This window comes from Lycium ferocissimum, chromosome 1 (assembly GCF_029784015.1).
Source record: "Lycium ferocissimum isolate CSIRO_LF1 chromosome 1, AGI_CSIRO_Lferr_CH_V1, whole genome shotgun sequence".
In the NCBI taxonomy this organism is placed as follows: domain Eukaryota; kingdom Viridiplantae; phylum Streptophyta; class Magnoliopsida; order Solanales; family Solanaceae; genus Lycium; species Lycium ferocissimum.
Window position 1 is genome coordinate 127344 of NC_081342.1, and position 17255 is coordinate 144598.

The following is a 17255-nucleotide window of genomic DNA, read 5'->3' on the forward strand; positions in this document are numbered from 1 at the left end:
CCCTAAACCCAAACCATATACCCTAAACCCAAACCCCCTAAACCCAAACCCTAAACCCAAACCATATACCCAAAACCCAAACCTATCCCTAAACCCAAACCCAAACCATAAATCATAAACCCAAATCTTAAACCCTAAACCCAAACCCTAAACCCTAAACCCAAACCATATACCCTAAACCCAAACCCTAAACCCAAACCCTAAACCCAAACCATAAACCCTAAACCCAAACCCTAAACCCTAAACCCTATGAACCATAAACCTAAACCCAAACCCTAAATCTTCTATACTCACTACAAAAAAACGCTTAAATTGCGAGGGTTATTTTTAAGGTTTATGGCATGTTTGAAACCCCCGCAATATGTTATTGCGGCAGTTGTCAAAACCCCCACAATAACAGTTGTCACAATCAATTAGCGGCGGTTTTTTACTGACCGCCAAAACTAATTTGCGGCGGTTATTTTACGGCAGTTGACCCCCGTAATTTTAAAATTTAATCTTTTAAAAATAATTCTCAATTACAGATTGCGGCGGTTTAGATACTCCGCAATACATATATTTTTTTTAAAAAAAATTAGCTTATATTTAAAGGTGTAACGACCCGTTTGGTCGTTTAGCACTTTTATGCCTAATATCTCTAAAACACCCTTTTGTGGTCTAATTGTGGTATCTATAGCTTGCGATAACCGGTGATTCGGTTATTTAATTGACAAGAATTTTAGACCCCGTATTTTATACGTCGAGTGATTCGCGAAAGACTCAACGTGAGATAGAAACCTCGGATTTACTTAGTATAAAAATATTATTGGAGATTAGGAATTACTTAAGTGTGGTGATAAGTAAAAATTGGTGACAATAATAAGCCAACAAGAGCCTCAACATCCAAGGTAAAAAGGATGACTCAAGTCATCTAAAATAAGGCAAATGGAAGACATACAAGTGTGAAATTAAATGTTGATTCATCCACTACATTGTCAACATATTGTGGACAATTAAATTTGGAAGAAAACTTACATGATACATTCGGCTGCTAGGCTGAAAATTTTGGAGGAGAAAAGTTGAAGCATACAATTGAATATTTGAGCATCCACTACTTTATGAAAGTATACATTGTTTTAGGAGGACATAACATGGTGGAGGGATCATTTCACATTTAATATTGCTCATCCATCTTGGCATGATTACAATAAACAAAGGGTGGTGCATGAATCATTCAACACACATAAGATTGTCTTGTAAACAATTGAAAAGAAAGAAGAAAAGAGGAACAAGAAGGTGAGGTTATATAAAAAGTGGTGAGGCAAATATTGATAGTTTGTGTAAAGTTAATTGAGTGCTCAATGTCATGAGTGGAGCATATGTTGTATCCAACTTGTAGGCATCATAATTTAACAAAATAATGACTAAGACATCAGCCATCACAATTCATTTCAACTACACAACACAAAGGAAGAAAACCTAATTCTAGAGAGAGAAAGCTCTCGGCCACATAGGGGCTGATTTTTGAGCTCTTTGAGTCTTGATCCAAAAATTATTTTCCAAGGTGTTTCAACCCTTTAGAAGGTCCCTAAAACGTGAAGATAGTCTTTGGAGCAACAAGAACCATTTTCATCTCAAGTCACCAACTCTAGCCAAGTAAAGAATTCAAGTTGTCAAGGTAAGATCTAACTTTCTTTTCATGTATTAAGGGTGATGTAGATGTGTGAATATAAGTTGTATGCATGAAATAAGGTGTGTTGATGTTGGAACATGGTAATAGTTATGGGGTTATATGGGTTGATGTTGAAGTATGGTTGTAACTTGACGAACATGAATCGCATGCATCAAATCATGAAAGTTGGTGTTGGAATGGTAGTTAGTCGTAGGACTGTTTTGGTGAATTAATGGACTGATTTTCTTTAATAAATATAGTTGTTACTATCATAGATCTCATGGTAAAAAGAATGAAAAGAATTAGAAGGTTAAAGGTGAAGTTATGTTAGTATGAAAATGGTTGAATCTATGATTTTATGTGAGTGATGTTGAAGCATGGTGTAGCGTGTGTGGACTGTTTTGGGAAGAAGTTAGTGAACTGTTTTTACTTGATATTTTGATTGTCATTATCATGAAATTTATGATGGAAATGAAGGTGTTTAATGGTTGGAGTTGAAACTAAAGTCATTTGTGAGTTGTTACAAGGATTATAAAAATGACGATATAGCGTAGTTGCGTATGAATTGATGTTGTACTTATCGTGTGGATAGCTGGTCGTAACTTACTGAAATTATATGAAAAGAAGACATGAAATGATGTATAAAAATCACATGTGGTTGGCTTAGTATGTTCGTAAACATTTGCAAGAATTAGAACATCGTTATGTTGTCGGGAGACTCAAGTTTCGGACATGTTGTGGTAGTGGATCGTTTTGACTTATGTTTTCATTAAGTTGGAAAGAATAATTATAAGTTAAGAGTATACACCATATTGTATGTTGGATGGAATGTTATAAGTTGTGACATACAAACGTTAAAGCTACAAACTATTAAAAGTAACTTGAGAATGTCGAAACCGTATGTGAATCATTATTGCATGTCATGAATGTGGGTTGTTTAGAATATAAATATAGCAAAGATGGGTGTCCTTAGAGTCGTATTCTAACGTAGATCGCATATTTTATAGATTTTGATCGTTCGGGCTCTACGCAAAGGGAAGACATTAGCTTGATTGTTCGTGAGAATCCGCCTAAACATTGAGGTAGGACGGTTACTTTAGTTAGAATACGATTGAGAATCGTATGTAGTTGTAAAAAGTGACGGGGACAAGATATAGGCCTCTTAATATAGGTTGAGTGATTTCCGTTAGATTGGCTTTGTTAGTTGCTATGTGGGCTTGTCGCCATATGTGTTATTTTCTATGATTATCACCCGTCCGTTCTCTCTGTCACATACTAGCTCACTCACCGTGTGTAAAGGAATGGTAACATTAATATGACTTGTATTGGTTGACTATATATTGATGATATTGTTGAGACTGATATCATGCATGACATGTCTTTTATATTATTGTTGTGATGATTGGTGAGGTGAGTGATCGAGAGACTCCGAGGTTTCTCGAAACGTATGACAGAGAGACTCCGAGGTTTGATTGAGATTGTGAGTGTTTGTTGCCCGAGGTTTCTTCGGAACAATGGAGTGTCCGATGCCCGAGGTCTTTGCCATCGTGAGAGTGTGCTCGTGATCCGAGGTTATATTCCGGAGCGAGTGGTACATGGACTTCGCGGGTCCCCCATTATTCATGATCGCCGAGACGTGGAGTTAAGCTGTGTGTCCGGGACATGTTGTACAAAACCATATGCATTGCATTCATCCTACATACATTATTGCATTTCATTCATCCACTTATATATATTGATATCATTTGGTGAATTATATCTGTCATTGATTTCATGATTCCTTTACACCTTACTTGTATTGATATGTGACCATACCCGTTTGCTCTCTACTTGTTGGTTTTGACTTCTTCATGCGTTATCTAATCATTGTCGGCCTATGATGCCTACCGGAAGTGTTGTTATTCTTGCCGCACTTTTGTTGAGTGCAGTACGATCCAGGCTCCGTATGAAACCCCGTGGAACCTATGAGGGTGACATCTTTAGTTATTCGGGTGAGCTACCTCGTCATCCGTGGCCCCGAAGAACCTCCTCTATCTATTTCTCTTTTTGTATTCGTAATTATACCTAGCCTTGGGTATTTTTCTTTATCACATTAGCGCTCTTGTACCCTTGACCAGATATTTGGGATTTTCGTGACATTTCTTGTTATGATAAGTATTTAAAACTTGATAACTTATTCTTAAATAAATTTTCCGCTTATTTAACTTGTTATTAGTAATGTGGTTCGCCATCGGGATAGTGTAGGTGCCACCACTGACTAATCATGCACAAATCTTGCTTTCATATCCCCCAACAATTCATTGAATTTTTTTTTAATTTATATATTATGATTACAAAATCACTAATTAGTGGAAATCATAATCAAAGCAAAAAAAGTGTTAAAACTTTAAGAGATATCAATAACATATCGTAAAATCACAAATGTTATCATAAAGTACCATTAGTTTTTTAAACTAAAAATTTAAGTAGCATTATCAGATCACTCAAAAACTAAATTTAAACACAATACATTCACTATAGACTGCTCTAACATCCGTTCCTACCAAACAATACAATGAAATCAACGGTTGTCACTAGGATTACTATCACCGTATGATCTTCTTGCATCCATTTGAAAAAAAATGAATCCACTAGCCGCATCACTTGGTTGCATAATGAAAAACATAATTCTAACTTATCAGAAAAAGAAAATCAAACAACTACTAGAAAACATTGCTATCATTAAACAAGCAACAAAGTTTTCAGAAACTTCAACTCAGACCTTCACAAGTCAAAACAGTAACTGACATTATCTCGAGCTATGACAATGCAAAATGCTAGTAAAGCCAAATCGGGGAAAATATAGTAGAACATATCAAGTAAAAATCGATTGATCCATTCAAATAACCAAATTCAACGTGAAGAAGCAAAAATCAAGAATTCTAAGTGAAAAAAGCATAAACACGAAGTTCGAAGAATAGAAATAAACCCAATCACCATTTGTAACAAGTTAAATTAGATACAAAAATCAGAAAGCATATATCATATATGATATAACATGTGTCTAGTATAACGAGAAAATGGGAAAATGACTCAAGACCTAATTCTACTTAACAAGAAAGCATCACAATAGGATACAATCAGTTAATGTGACATCCAATAGCAGATAATGTGGCAAGCCAAATGTCTTTACCTTGGGAAACAATGGTGTATGAAATTTAATTTATAACCCAATAAATTTCTAGGAAGTAAAAATCAGCAACACATCCTCATAAAGCTACAAACTTTAAAATATTCAAGTATATAGCATAATATAAGCTCATTCATTCAAGCACAGGTACAAAGTTTAAGCTACTAAAAATAAAGAATGCCTTAAAGACTACAAAGATAGATGTCTGCCCCTTCAAGATTTTAGTTGTTTGTGACAACGCCTAGACCTAAAAAAAATTATCTATAAATTTAATCTTCTTTTAGACGTATCATTACCATATTTAGAGAACACACGAGATAAATTAGAGAAATGTAGTTCCGCATACACGTCATCATTACCATATATGATTTGACCATATCAATAAAGTTACCTCACATATAATAAATTACCATGAATTAAGTAGTGCTACTCCGTAAACATCGAAGGAGCGTGATTGCATTCATTCTACTGCTACTTCTAATTATACCATCAAATGTTGACTATAGATGACTACATTCCATCAATCAATGCAACTCAAGAGTAAGTAATATCGATCTTTTGCCACGAATATATCTTCAAATCTCTGACTATTTAACAAGCACCTAACACGCCATACAAATTACACTTTAAGTAATCACAAAAAATGGAAAACTTTCAGGTTTTACATTAAAAAAATGGACGTTGAAAACATCGAGCGATAAGCACTCACAGGATCGCACAAGTGACTTTCGAGATACTACTCATCTTAAACAAATATAGTGAATACGGAGCTACGATATTTGTAAGCCAATTGTTTTCCATGTTGATGTATCAAATTCTACACTACCTGAGCGAACTATGGTCATATATACATTAGTACGCAAGGAAATTCCCAGCCTTTCATTTCAGGCACAAACTTTTCAGGAGCTTGAAAATTCTAGCAGTAATCCACGAGAATAAGAAAAGAGATCAATTGAAGCCACGAGAGAGATGAACAACAACTTAGAAGGGACTGTTGAATATGTACTGATAGTCAAAAGTATTTACCTATTGCGTCTACAATCCAATGCGACCTAGAACACTTTTTGGATGCGGCCTGAACTATCGGAGTCGGCTGTGTTGAGTCCTGATCTGTCGAAGCCAAATGTGATGTCGAGTGAACTGACAGAGATGGTTGTGGTGAGTCCTGATCTGTCGAAGCCAAATTTGATGTCGAGTGAACTGATCGAGATAGCTGTGATGCTTGGTGAACTGCTGGAGCCGGCTGAGGGTTATGATAGGTTGACCGTTCGTAAAAGAATAGTCTAATATGATTTAATTGAGAATAGTTGAGTAATTGATTCATTCTCTAATATCATAAACCATCTTATTAAGAAATTTTGATGGTTGCATACCTTTTCAAGGGTAAATTTAACTTTAACAGTTTTGTCGCAAGCAAAGACATTTATCTTGGGTTCCAGAGAACATAGCAGAGAGTTTGCTTGGAGCCCTTGTCCGCACAAAATACATAAGCAAATTTAATTTTTAGCTCAAAAAGTTAGAAACAAATTTACAACTGTTTTATTCTTTTAAGGAAGAAAAAGAAAAGAAAAACATATATTTTTAAAAAAATGTGAAGTTGTCGGATACAAACAGAGCTTACCAAAGGAATTTTACCTCTCAGACTTAGTTTTAAAATGTTAATTAGAACAATGTAGACGATTAGTAGAAATTAAGATAAAAGAGGCTTAGCAAAAATGTACTAAATTAATTTACGAAAGATGCTCACGATTCTGAAAATTCTTGCTAAAATTTCCGCATTCCTTAAAAGTGTTCGAAATGAGTCTTGCAATAGAGGATTCCATCCATGGAAGAGTAGTTGCTCATCTGCAAATGAAAAAACACATTCCAAATTATAAAATCTATGTCATAAATAAATGTAAGTAACAGAAATAAGAAACACATAGAGATACTTATAATGTTTTATAAATTCTCAATAATTAAACTGTTTTTTTTCTTGAAATAATTAAACTTACATTTCAAAATCAACACACTAATACTGTAGTATGAAAATTCAACTCATTGACACAAATAATCAAACACGCTCAAGGGGACCCATTTGTAAAAATAATTGCAAATTACAAAAACCCAAAAATGGGAAAGATGAAAGACCCATTTGTAGAAATAATTGAAGAGATACCAGCTTGATTGAGGAAGAGGAGTTTGGGTTCTCAAGAAATTCGCTTGTATGTTCTTCACAGAGGCTTTTGTTTTTCCATTCCCAACTATAGTATTCATTACAACTGTACCGCAGAGGTACAGTTGCATTCCAAACAAAAGAAATTAATAGATCATCGGATCCTATCAAAGAAAATAATTCTACTAACAAGATACAATACTTACCCCACCCCCCAAAACATGAAACAAAAAAGTAGTAACTTCCTTATGCTTGGATCTTCCACCTATGGATCAAATTCAGAAAAATACCCACCTAAAAACTTCTCATACCATACCAAAAGACTCAAACTTTGGCTCAAACAATATATAAAATGAAACCAATAAAACCATATACAAATCTGGAACATATACTATAGCCTACTGATCAAAATCAACCATACTCTCATCGAAAACCAAATAAAAAAAAACTACCTTGAACACGTCGATGAAAACAATAGAACAACATACCCAAATAAAACAAATTGAATTGATTACAAGAAACAAAACACACCCAATAAAGAAAAAGTGCATTCACACAAAAAATGGACCAAAAAAAAACACCCATAACACTAAATTGAAAACCAAACAATAAAAATCAAATTGAAATCGAGAAAAAGAACTCACGAAATGGATGATTCAATGTTTTCCAAAAAAAAAAAGAAGTCAGATCTCTTGATTTGCCTCTAATTTGTGGAATTTTGCCTACAATTCGACTAGTTTTTTGTTTTTTTTTTAAAAAAAAAAATTCTTTTATGGGTAGTAATAGAGAGATCTATTAAGTCCTCTTTGTATAGTTTTGGTAGGTGATGTTGTTGGGAAGGTATTTAATCGGACCCTTTATAGTTGGGATGGAATAAAAAGTAGTGAGAGAGGGAGGTTTTGAGACACAGAGGGTTTTGAGAGAGAGAGAGAGAGAGACACAAAGGTTTGCAGGGCCTTTCCATCTTTTTTGTTTAAGAGAAAAAAGAGCCAAGCCAAAAAAAAAAGTGAGGGAAAAATTGGCGCTATTTTTTTCGCAGATGGTGGAGGTTCCAAACCCCCGCTAGTTTCTTTTATTTGTGTCGGATATGTAAACCCCCGCTATTTAATGAAATTTGCGGGGGTTGTAGCTGACCCCCGCTATTAAACCGCCGCAATTTAAGCATTTTTTTGTAGTGACTCATTAGTTCCGCTGTTGAATCTTCTGGTATTGTTCTTAGAGGTTGTATATTAGATAGATGTATTTCTTCATCTTCGCTATTTGCTTCTTTTTCTTTTCCTTTTTCTAATTTATATAACTATGATTTCTAATTCGTTTATTCTAGTTTCTAATGTCATTATTCTTATACTCATAGTAGGGTCTTCTATTTTTTTATGTCTTTCTTCTTTATGGATTTTTATCTTAAATTCTTTTTATATACACATGATACATCCTTCTATAAAGTAATTTTTACATTTTGCTCTTTTATCTCTACTAGGAAACCATTTACAAGAGAAACATGCATTACTATCTAAACCTTTATTTCTTTCGAAGTCGTGATTACGATAAATTCGATATATTTGCTAAATTATCCATTTGAATTGGTTCTAGGTCTAGTTTTTCTAATCCTATCTCATTAATTAATTCTTCATGCTTTCCGAGTCGATGAGTACGTTTTAATTTTTTCTTCGGTATCTACACTTACTATGGAGTATATACTTTATTGTCCATATATATTTATCTACATTTATTAAGGTTTCTTGAAAGTCTTCAATTAGAAGTGAATTTTGTGTCTTATTATTTATTCTTTTTGGACATATATTTGCTAAGTGTTCTACACTTCCACAAGTAAAACATTCCGGTTTATTTTTATAATTTCTATCGTTCGTATTTTCTTATATGTCTATTTCTCTAAATAGGGTTTTTTGGGCGATGATTTTCTAAGATAGTATTTCTTTCTATTGTATTGAGGGTAGTTTCTATTATATTGAGTTACGTATTTCTTATACCTTTTCTTTTTATAATTGTCTTTATCGTAACTCTGAGTAGTGTATACCACACTTTTACAAAAATTCATCTCATTTTGTTTTAATTATTTTTGTATCTGTATATGCGTATATTTTTCTTGTAGTATGTCCATTATATGTTGTATTCTATGTCCTATTGACCATTTTAAATTAAGATTTTGTACTACTCCGTCTCTCTTATTCCATCTGTCTTCTATCTCTCTTCCTAGAGCTCCTGGTAGTTTATTAAATAATTTCCTTCCTAGTTCTTGATCAAAAGCGTTTCCACTAATTGTACAATAATAAAAATAATCATTTAAAAAAATTTTAATATGAAACCAGCTACTTATGCTTAACTGCTCTAATTTAATTAAAGCATTTTTTTGTAGTATTACTAATCCACTATTTGGATCTTCTCCTGTAATTAAAGTATGTATTTTATTGGTAAAATTGTATGGATTTGCTCCCATGGATACTAGGTATTAGAATTCCATTGGAAAATCTTCCTTATATGCTTCCCATAGAGCTTTAGCTGATTCTCCTAAAAATGTCTCTAAGTATTTATACATAGTTTCAGCATCAGTATCATTATAGATTTTTATATAGTCTGCTACTACTATTCCTTTCCGAAGGTCTATTACTGAATTCCATCTTTGTGGATCATGAGCTGCTATATTTAATATTTTTCCTTTATTACCTCCTTCTTGGAGAATAATAGGTTCTTCTATAGGCATTCTTTTCCAATGGTTTTATATTTTCTATAGGTTCTCTGTGCGATCTAAAAGCTCGTTCTTCTAGGTACATTTCTGTGCTCGTGTCTACCGTGTATTGTTCTCCATTGTTCTTTGAAATGGACTAGAACTAGAAGCACTAGATTCCATTAATTCTTTTTGGCTTATTATTGAGTCTATTTCTTCATCACTATCTTGTATATCTTCTAATATTTTATCGAAAGCGGCTGATTTCTGTTGGTGTATATGTTCTACTCTATATCCCCAATTATTGGTTCTAGCTTCACATAATTTAAAGTGACTTATAGTTTCTTCTATTGTTAGATCTCCTAATTTACATCATTTACATCTAAAAGTTATATTTTTATTTTCTCTATAAAGTATTTTTGCTTCTTCTATAGCTATGTCTACTTCAAAATCTTTTTGTATTAATTTTATGTTCATAAAGGTTGACTCAGTAGGTTCATTTTCATCTAGAGTACTTTCTTCTTCTATGTTTCTTTGTGGTGTATAGTTATAATTGGTAAATCTTATAGATGTCTCTCCTTTAGAATTAGTGTACATTAGGTGTGACTCCAGTTGTAAAATCTTCTTTCTACTAAAGTCTTCTAATTTCCATTCTAACCACTGCGTATTCTTGATTTATTTTTATAGGTTTAATTAAATTTATTCCTCTATTTCCCATTAATTCTACAACATATTCTACTTTAATTTTAAACTTAGTATTACTATTATTTGTCATTTTTCCTAAAAATCCTATGCACATTAATAAATTATTACCATTACACATTTCTTCGTATCCTTTAGTCTGTATTCCTATTTTTATATGTTTTCCGAATTCTGCTAAATTCATTATAAAGTCTGGACTAATATAAAAAATTCCTCCATTATTTGTCATATCTACCTCTGTTATTCCGATTATTGACTTCTTCATGTCTGACCATCTATCATCGTAAATTACTATTAAGACTTTAGTTCCTAAATTTTTTCTAGTTAATCCTTTTAATCTTATTACTATTAATCCCATATGCATTAGCGTCCTTCCCGTATTTTTTATTTGTCTTAAAGCTTCTGAATTTATTAGATTTATAGTAGTAACTTTAGTTCCTATGGCTGACAATTGCTCTTCTCTATAATGTCTATATAAGCTGTCTTTGTTCTTGAAAAACTGTCTATGTTGTATAAAGTCTTTGGATTTAATATTTTTAATTGATTTTGTTGAAAAATCTGTATATCTCGGTCCACATCTATTACCTCACTTAACTGTTGGTTGTTTTCCTCTGGTGTTCTTCTACTTAAAATTTTTGATAAAAAACTATTACCTATTCTATTATCTGAAAAACTTACTCTTGGTCTTGCTTGCCTTTCTGTTTCTCCTTCGTTTCTTGATCTAATTGGAAGAAGGTCCATTTTTGTGCTATTCTAGTTATTTTGACTTTTTCTTTTTGAGGTGTTATTTCTACCTTTTTTAATTGGTCTATTAATTCTTCAACTTCTTTAGCGGCTCTTTATTTTTCTCTTTTTGTTCACTTAACAATAGAACGCGCTCACTTATTACTTCTAACTTTGATACTGTTATTTCGATTTTCTTTATTATTTCTAAGATTAATGAAATTATAGTCTTATTTTGTTGTAGTGTTATTTGATCTGATTTAGCGTTAGGTATATAATCTTTATAGTCTGCTGGTAAAGGTATAGACTTTTCTATTAATTTTGAGGCTTCGTGTTGAGCTAAGGTCGGTCTACTCATGAAAGAGTGATTTCTTTTAGTTCTTCTACTGTCTTTTTTAATTCTTTAATATCACTAGTTAAAACTTCTATCTGTTGTGTTATTTTAGAGACTATTTGGGTTGTCTTTAGTTCTATCTCTTTTGATTTTTCTGTAATAACTTTATCCAACTTTTCTATTTCCGTCTTTGTAGGTAATTTTTCTAAATTAAATTTGTTAACTAGAGTCTGGACTTTCCTTTCTAATTCTAATTCTTGTGTTTTTAAGTAATCAAGATTTTGTTCTACTTTCTCGAAAGTTTTTTTTTGCTTAGTCTGGGATACTTCTACCACCTCTAATATTCTAGTAATGTTTTTATTATTTTCTTGTATTTTTTCACTAAAATTTATGACTAAATCTACTAATGTGTTCAACTCGTTTGTCTTCACTATGTAATATATGGTCTCCGTTCGAAATTACACTTTATAATACTATGATCTTTTAATGCTCTATATTTCTTTTAAGGTATATTCTTAAGTCTAAGTATTCTAGATTTTTTAATGTATCTATTTTTCTAGCTTTATTTATTATCCTAACGGAATCTTTATTTTACAAACTTTCTTATGGTACTCTATACTAGTTGTAAATCTTTGTATATCTTCTCTTATACCTGTAATTCTCACGTTATAGCGAGAGATTGTTTCTTCGTTAATCGACTTTGTAAGAGTCTATTGTTTATTAGTGATGATAATGTTTCTGAATTTATTATTTCTAAATATGCACTTAACGCCTTTTCTACTTGTCTATATTCTCGTCTTTTCTCTATATCTCTATATAAATACCAGTGATCGATAGCTATTTGTCTAGCAAAGGGTAGTGTTTTCATATAATTAATATGGTCTAAATCGCTTGTGGTTTTTTGAGGTCTTTCTAGATTTTATGTATCCTAGTAACTTATATTCTAATCCTGATATTATATCTATTAATTCTTGTAGTCTTAACTGGTTTTGTTTGGTACTACTTAATTTAATATATTCTGGGTATAGATTATTTAATTCTTGTTTGACTTTTAAATAATGATCTTGCATCTATTAACCTAGAGGCATAAAGTTTACTTGTTGTTCTAGCCGTCTAAGATAGTCTTCAGTTCTAAATATAGCGTCGTTGGTAAAATGAACTTCCCAAAGGAGATTATTTCGAAAACTTAATACTGTTGTATTATGATTTAATTCTTCTCTATAAGCTATGTCTAAATAGTTAATGTGTTCGGTAAGGAACTTTCTTGAGCTTCTAAGGTTTTCAAGTCTTTTTCTAGTAATATAGATCATGCGATGGTGAAACTTATATGTTTAGGAAAACGGTGTTGTCTTATTAACTCTTGTCTAATAGTAGATACAGGTGCTTGCTTTCTTCTTCTAGCGGAAAAAGGTCTTCTCATATAATTTTAGATAAGTCTAAGGTTCCAAAAATCTTCTCACTCTGATACCAATATAAAAGGGGGTAGTAAATTTTTCAATAAGAAAAGTTCAAAGGACAGTGCAGGAAATTAAAGTTGTTTTTAAATAAAGCATTAATATAACCGACAACATGAATCACCACGTGGGTACGTGGAGTCTGGTACCTGGCCCGACCAACAGAGCAATCTCATCCCTTGCCAGGGGTATGAGACATAAACATGACATGAAAGGATCCAATCAATAAAACATGAAGGAATCGTCCTAACTGGACGGAGCGATCCTTATCCTACGGTGGCAAGCGTAGTTTCAGGCTATCTGAGCATTCTCGGTAATCTATACAACTCCTAAAAATATGAACATGAAAATAGGTGGCATCTAAGCCCATGGTTTTCTTAAACACGATTTGTAAACATGAATTTCAAGTATAATATAACATGATATACTTGTATGAAAACATGGAGACATGTAGGATTTTTATGAAAATAAGCATAAATGTTCATATCTTGCATTTAAGAACTCATGGAATGCAAAGTATGGGTTTTCATGGATTATGGGCAGATTCTCAATAACCAAAATGGAATATCAAGAACACAATAATGAATTATTAATACAAACATGGTATATCATGGTACATGTACTTAGGGTTATCATGAACATGTCTAGAACCCTAGTTTTTGGTGAACTTTCGTATAATCATGGAAGAACATGGCGTGGGGAGATGTTCCCATACGTAGATAAAAACCCTGCATACCTGTAAACGCTCCAAAACTCGTAATAGAATTCCAAAAGCTTAAACCTTGAGCCTTGAGATGGATTTTCTTGAAATTCCTAGGTTAGTAACAATGATTTCCTAATTAGATTACATGAATACATGTTAGAATTGACTTGAAAGGGCTTGGAATGGCTTACGTTAATTTCTTGGATTGATAGGGGAAGAGGAACTTCATTCTAGGGCTTGAAGGAATGAAAAATATAATTAGAAGACTGAACTGGTATAATTAGTCCGTATTGGGTGGTGATGGTGGGTGGGTTGTTGGGGTGGGCGTGGGTGGGTGGGTTGTTTGGGGTTGGGGTGGTGTTGCTGGTGAGTGGAGGTGTTGAGGTGGAGCCGGTGGTAAAAATTATTCATAAAAAAAGTACCTCTTAATGATGTTCAGATTTTGTTCAAGATCTTAATAATTAAGACCTATTCAGACCAAATAAGTTGTTAGATCTTAATGTAAACAAATGCACTTAATGGTATAAGGTCTGAACTATTCAGATTCAGACCTCCATTAAGTGCAAACAAATGAGGCCTTACCCATGCCATGACTAATTCAACTACTCCATAATCTATCAATTTCTGCTCTTCATATAACTTATTCATCCTATTCTTTATCCAAACGTCAAAATCAGTGCTTAGTCCCAAACTAAAATACCTTACTCCCATCATACTTCTTTTGATATAATAAATGATCATACCAGTTAACAAACGCAAGTAAAGCCGTAGAAAGGATTTACCTTGAACCGAGAATTCTTCCATAACTTGCTGGATTTTTAAAGCTTGTAACCTCTCGTGTTTTTACCTTTTCCGTTACATAGCTTCAGCTTTCACAAGGTTTTGCTTCGTCTCTTTCTTTGCTACTTAGGGAAGAAATTGACTTACGTTGGTTTCCAAATTCTCAGGACTTCCACCACTTCAATTCATTATTTTGAATGTTAAAAGGTTAAGGACCCTAGTCCCTTTTTTACTCATTGTAGTTTCTTTTAAGACCTAACTATTATTATTAATATTAACTACCCATTTCAGATTTTTCATTTCTCAAAACCCTAAAAAATCTCTCTTCCCTTCTCTCAACCACCACACCATGGCCGCGCCTCTCTCTCTTCTCCCTCTCCCTCTGTGCTCACCCCTCTCTCTCTCTTTTCACTCTATCCGGTGAGGCGATGGCACTGATCTGGCCGTGTGTATTGTTAGTGGTGGCGGCAATGGCACTAGTTTTGAGATAGCGGCGAAGAAGATGACGTGGAGGTGGAGAGATTAGAGTTTTATTGGTGGTGGAAAGATTAGAGGTTTTTTGGTGGTGGTGGTGTCTCCGATTTGGGTTTTTAGTGGTGGTGGTGTCTCAGATTAGGATTTTGGTGGTGGTGGAGAGATTACGGTTTTTAGTGGTAGTAGTGTCTCAGATCTGGCTGTGTGTATTTGTTAAAAGCCAAATACAAATACATTCAAAAATCTACATCTCACAAATACACTATGTTTGAATGTATTTGTCTTTGTATTTTTTGAGTGTATTTTGTTAATGGCCAAACACACTGTTTTTGAATGTATTTGTCATGCATTTCAATTTTTTCTCTTGTATCTGATGAATTTATTTGTTGAAATCTATTCAAATACACGAAAATTTGAATATATTTGGCTTCATATATAGTTGGAATGTACACAATGTATTTGAAATACACCAAAAAAAGCCACTGAAATAGATCAAAAAAAAAAAATCCGTAAAATACATAAAAAAAAAAAGCACTGAAATACATAAAAAATAAAAAAAGACATGAAAGTACATTATAGCAAAAAATAAAAAAAAATCACTGAAATACATCAAAGCAAAAAAATAAATCACTAAAATACATCAAAAAAATATATTAATATCTAATTTAATAGCTCCACTTTTAAAGGCTAAAATCAAGAATCCTGTTTTTTTTTTACCATGTTCTCATGTATTTGTTGGCAACAAATACACGCGAAAATGTAGCTAGAAATGATAATATTTAAAAAGGTAGCTATAAATCGTAGGAAGTTACAATAAGGTAGTCATTTGAGTAAGTTTGCCTTTAATGTTTCCAGTTACGGCACTTGGGTTTGGACCCAACTAGTTCTCTTTTCCTTTGGGCTAATTACTCATATGCCCTTATTTAATTATGGGTTATTACACATACGCCCCGGTAGATCCATGGGACTTACGCCCCGTGTCTCAGGGCTTACGCCTCGCCTTGTGCCTCGTAAAATGCCTCGCCTCGCGCCCCCGCCTCTTACAACACTTATTAAAAGGGTTCTACCAGATATAACTTCAAAGAACATACAATAAAGACAAACTTCATTTTTATAATAATTTTCTTCCGCTTTATAAAATTCTTTGAAGTTGTTCAGCTTTTCATTCATTGTATGGATTTTTCTGCTGCTGTTGTTGTCTGGAAATTTGTTATTTTCATGAAAATCTTTATATTGTACGAAATATGTCAATTTTAAAGTTTGAAAGTTTTCTTTGAAGTAATAAAATTACTTATTTCGTTCTCCTAATCAAGTCTGGTTAAAAGAAGTATTAACATATGAAATTTTGATTTATCAGATAACATTTTTTTCATAAGTACTTTAAATAATTATTCCACATGGATAATCTCAATGAAACGTACTTAAAATAAAATAGAAATAAAAAGTAAGAACCCTAATTGATAGGAATAAATGAAAGGTCAAAAAAAGAAGGAAAAAAGAAGAGGATGTTGAAGAAAAGAAGCCCACATCTTAAAGAAGAAATATATAATATGAATATCCATATTATCCGTCAGTTAATCTGTTTTTGATATGTTCATATTTGATCCGACCCGCTCGTTTTCCACCCCTACTTTCGCCTATATGATTCTACAACACATAACCAACAAATATAAAGTAAAATGTTACCTTTGGCAAATGTTGTGGATTATTTAAAGTTGAGGGATCGAACCCTTGAGCTAAGTTTTGCCTATGGAGCAAAACCTGTAAACAATTCTACAAGATATGAAAAATAAATATAAGGTAAGTGACAAAAATTGTGGACAGTGAAAAAACCCCACAGGGATCAAGCTAAGTTTTGCCTATGGTGCAATAGTTTTTAACATACATAGCAAGTGAATACAAGGTAAACTGTTGCCCTTACCGCAAAAGTTGTGGGACATTAAAAGCAATAGGATCAAGCCCTCAAGCTAAATTTTGCCTATATATGAAGCAATACTTATAGACAATTCGACAAGACATAACAAGTGAATATGAGGTAAAGTGTTGTCCTCACGACAAAAATGTGATACACTGAATAAACCAAGACCTCGACTTAAAATTTGCCTATGGGGCAACACTTGTAGACAATTCTACAAGATGTAACAAGTGAACCATAGGGAAAGCTAAAGTGTCGTCCATGCGGTCCGTATGTCATCAAAATCAGGACACTTTCCGCAATTTTCTTTATTTTTTGCCATTTGATCTCCAAACACCTACAACGCAACAATTGACATAAGAAACAACGCAAAACCAACTTAAAAACAATAAAAACTTCATGCAGAAGATACCAAATGTGCCGTGATTCCACGGCACATCATTATCCTTGCAGCAAAAGCTGTGTGGAACATTGAAAAGGCATTAATTTCTGCAGCTAAGTATTGATTATTT

General features: G+C 33.0%; 2 long non-coding RNA genes across 2 annotated transcripts; one reads left to right on the forward strand and one right to left on the reverse strand.

The window, feature by feature from the left end:
- Positions 1-4029: 4029 nt before the first annotated feature.
- On the reverse strand, positions 4030-6196 carry LOC132067712 (uncharacterized). The gene is made up of 2 exons (XR_009417208.1): positions 5847-6196; positions 4030-4293 (listed from the first exon to the last, which is right to left on the reverse strand). It is a non-coding gene; the product is annotated as an uncharacterized LOC132067712 (long non-coding RNA).
- An 8455-nt stretch (positions 6197-14651) lies between these two features.
- On the forward strand, positions 14652-15119 carry LOC132067718 (uncharacterized). The gene is made up of 2 exons (XR_009417210.1): positions 14652-14940; positions 14971-15119. It is a non-coding gene; the product is annotated as an uncharacterized LOC132067718 (long non-coding RNA).
- The last annotated feature ends 2136 nt before the right edge of the window (positions 15120-17255 follow it).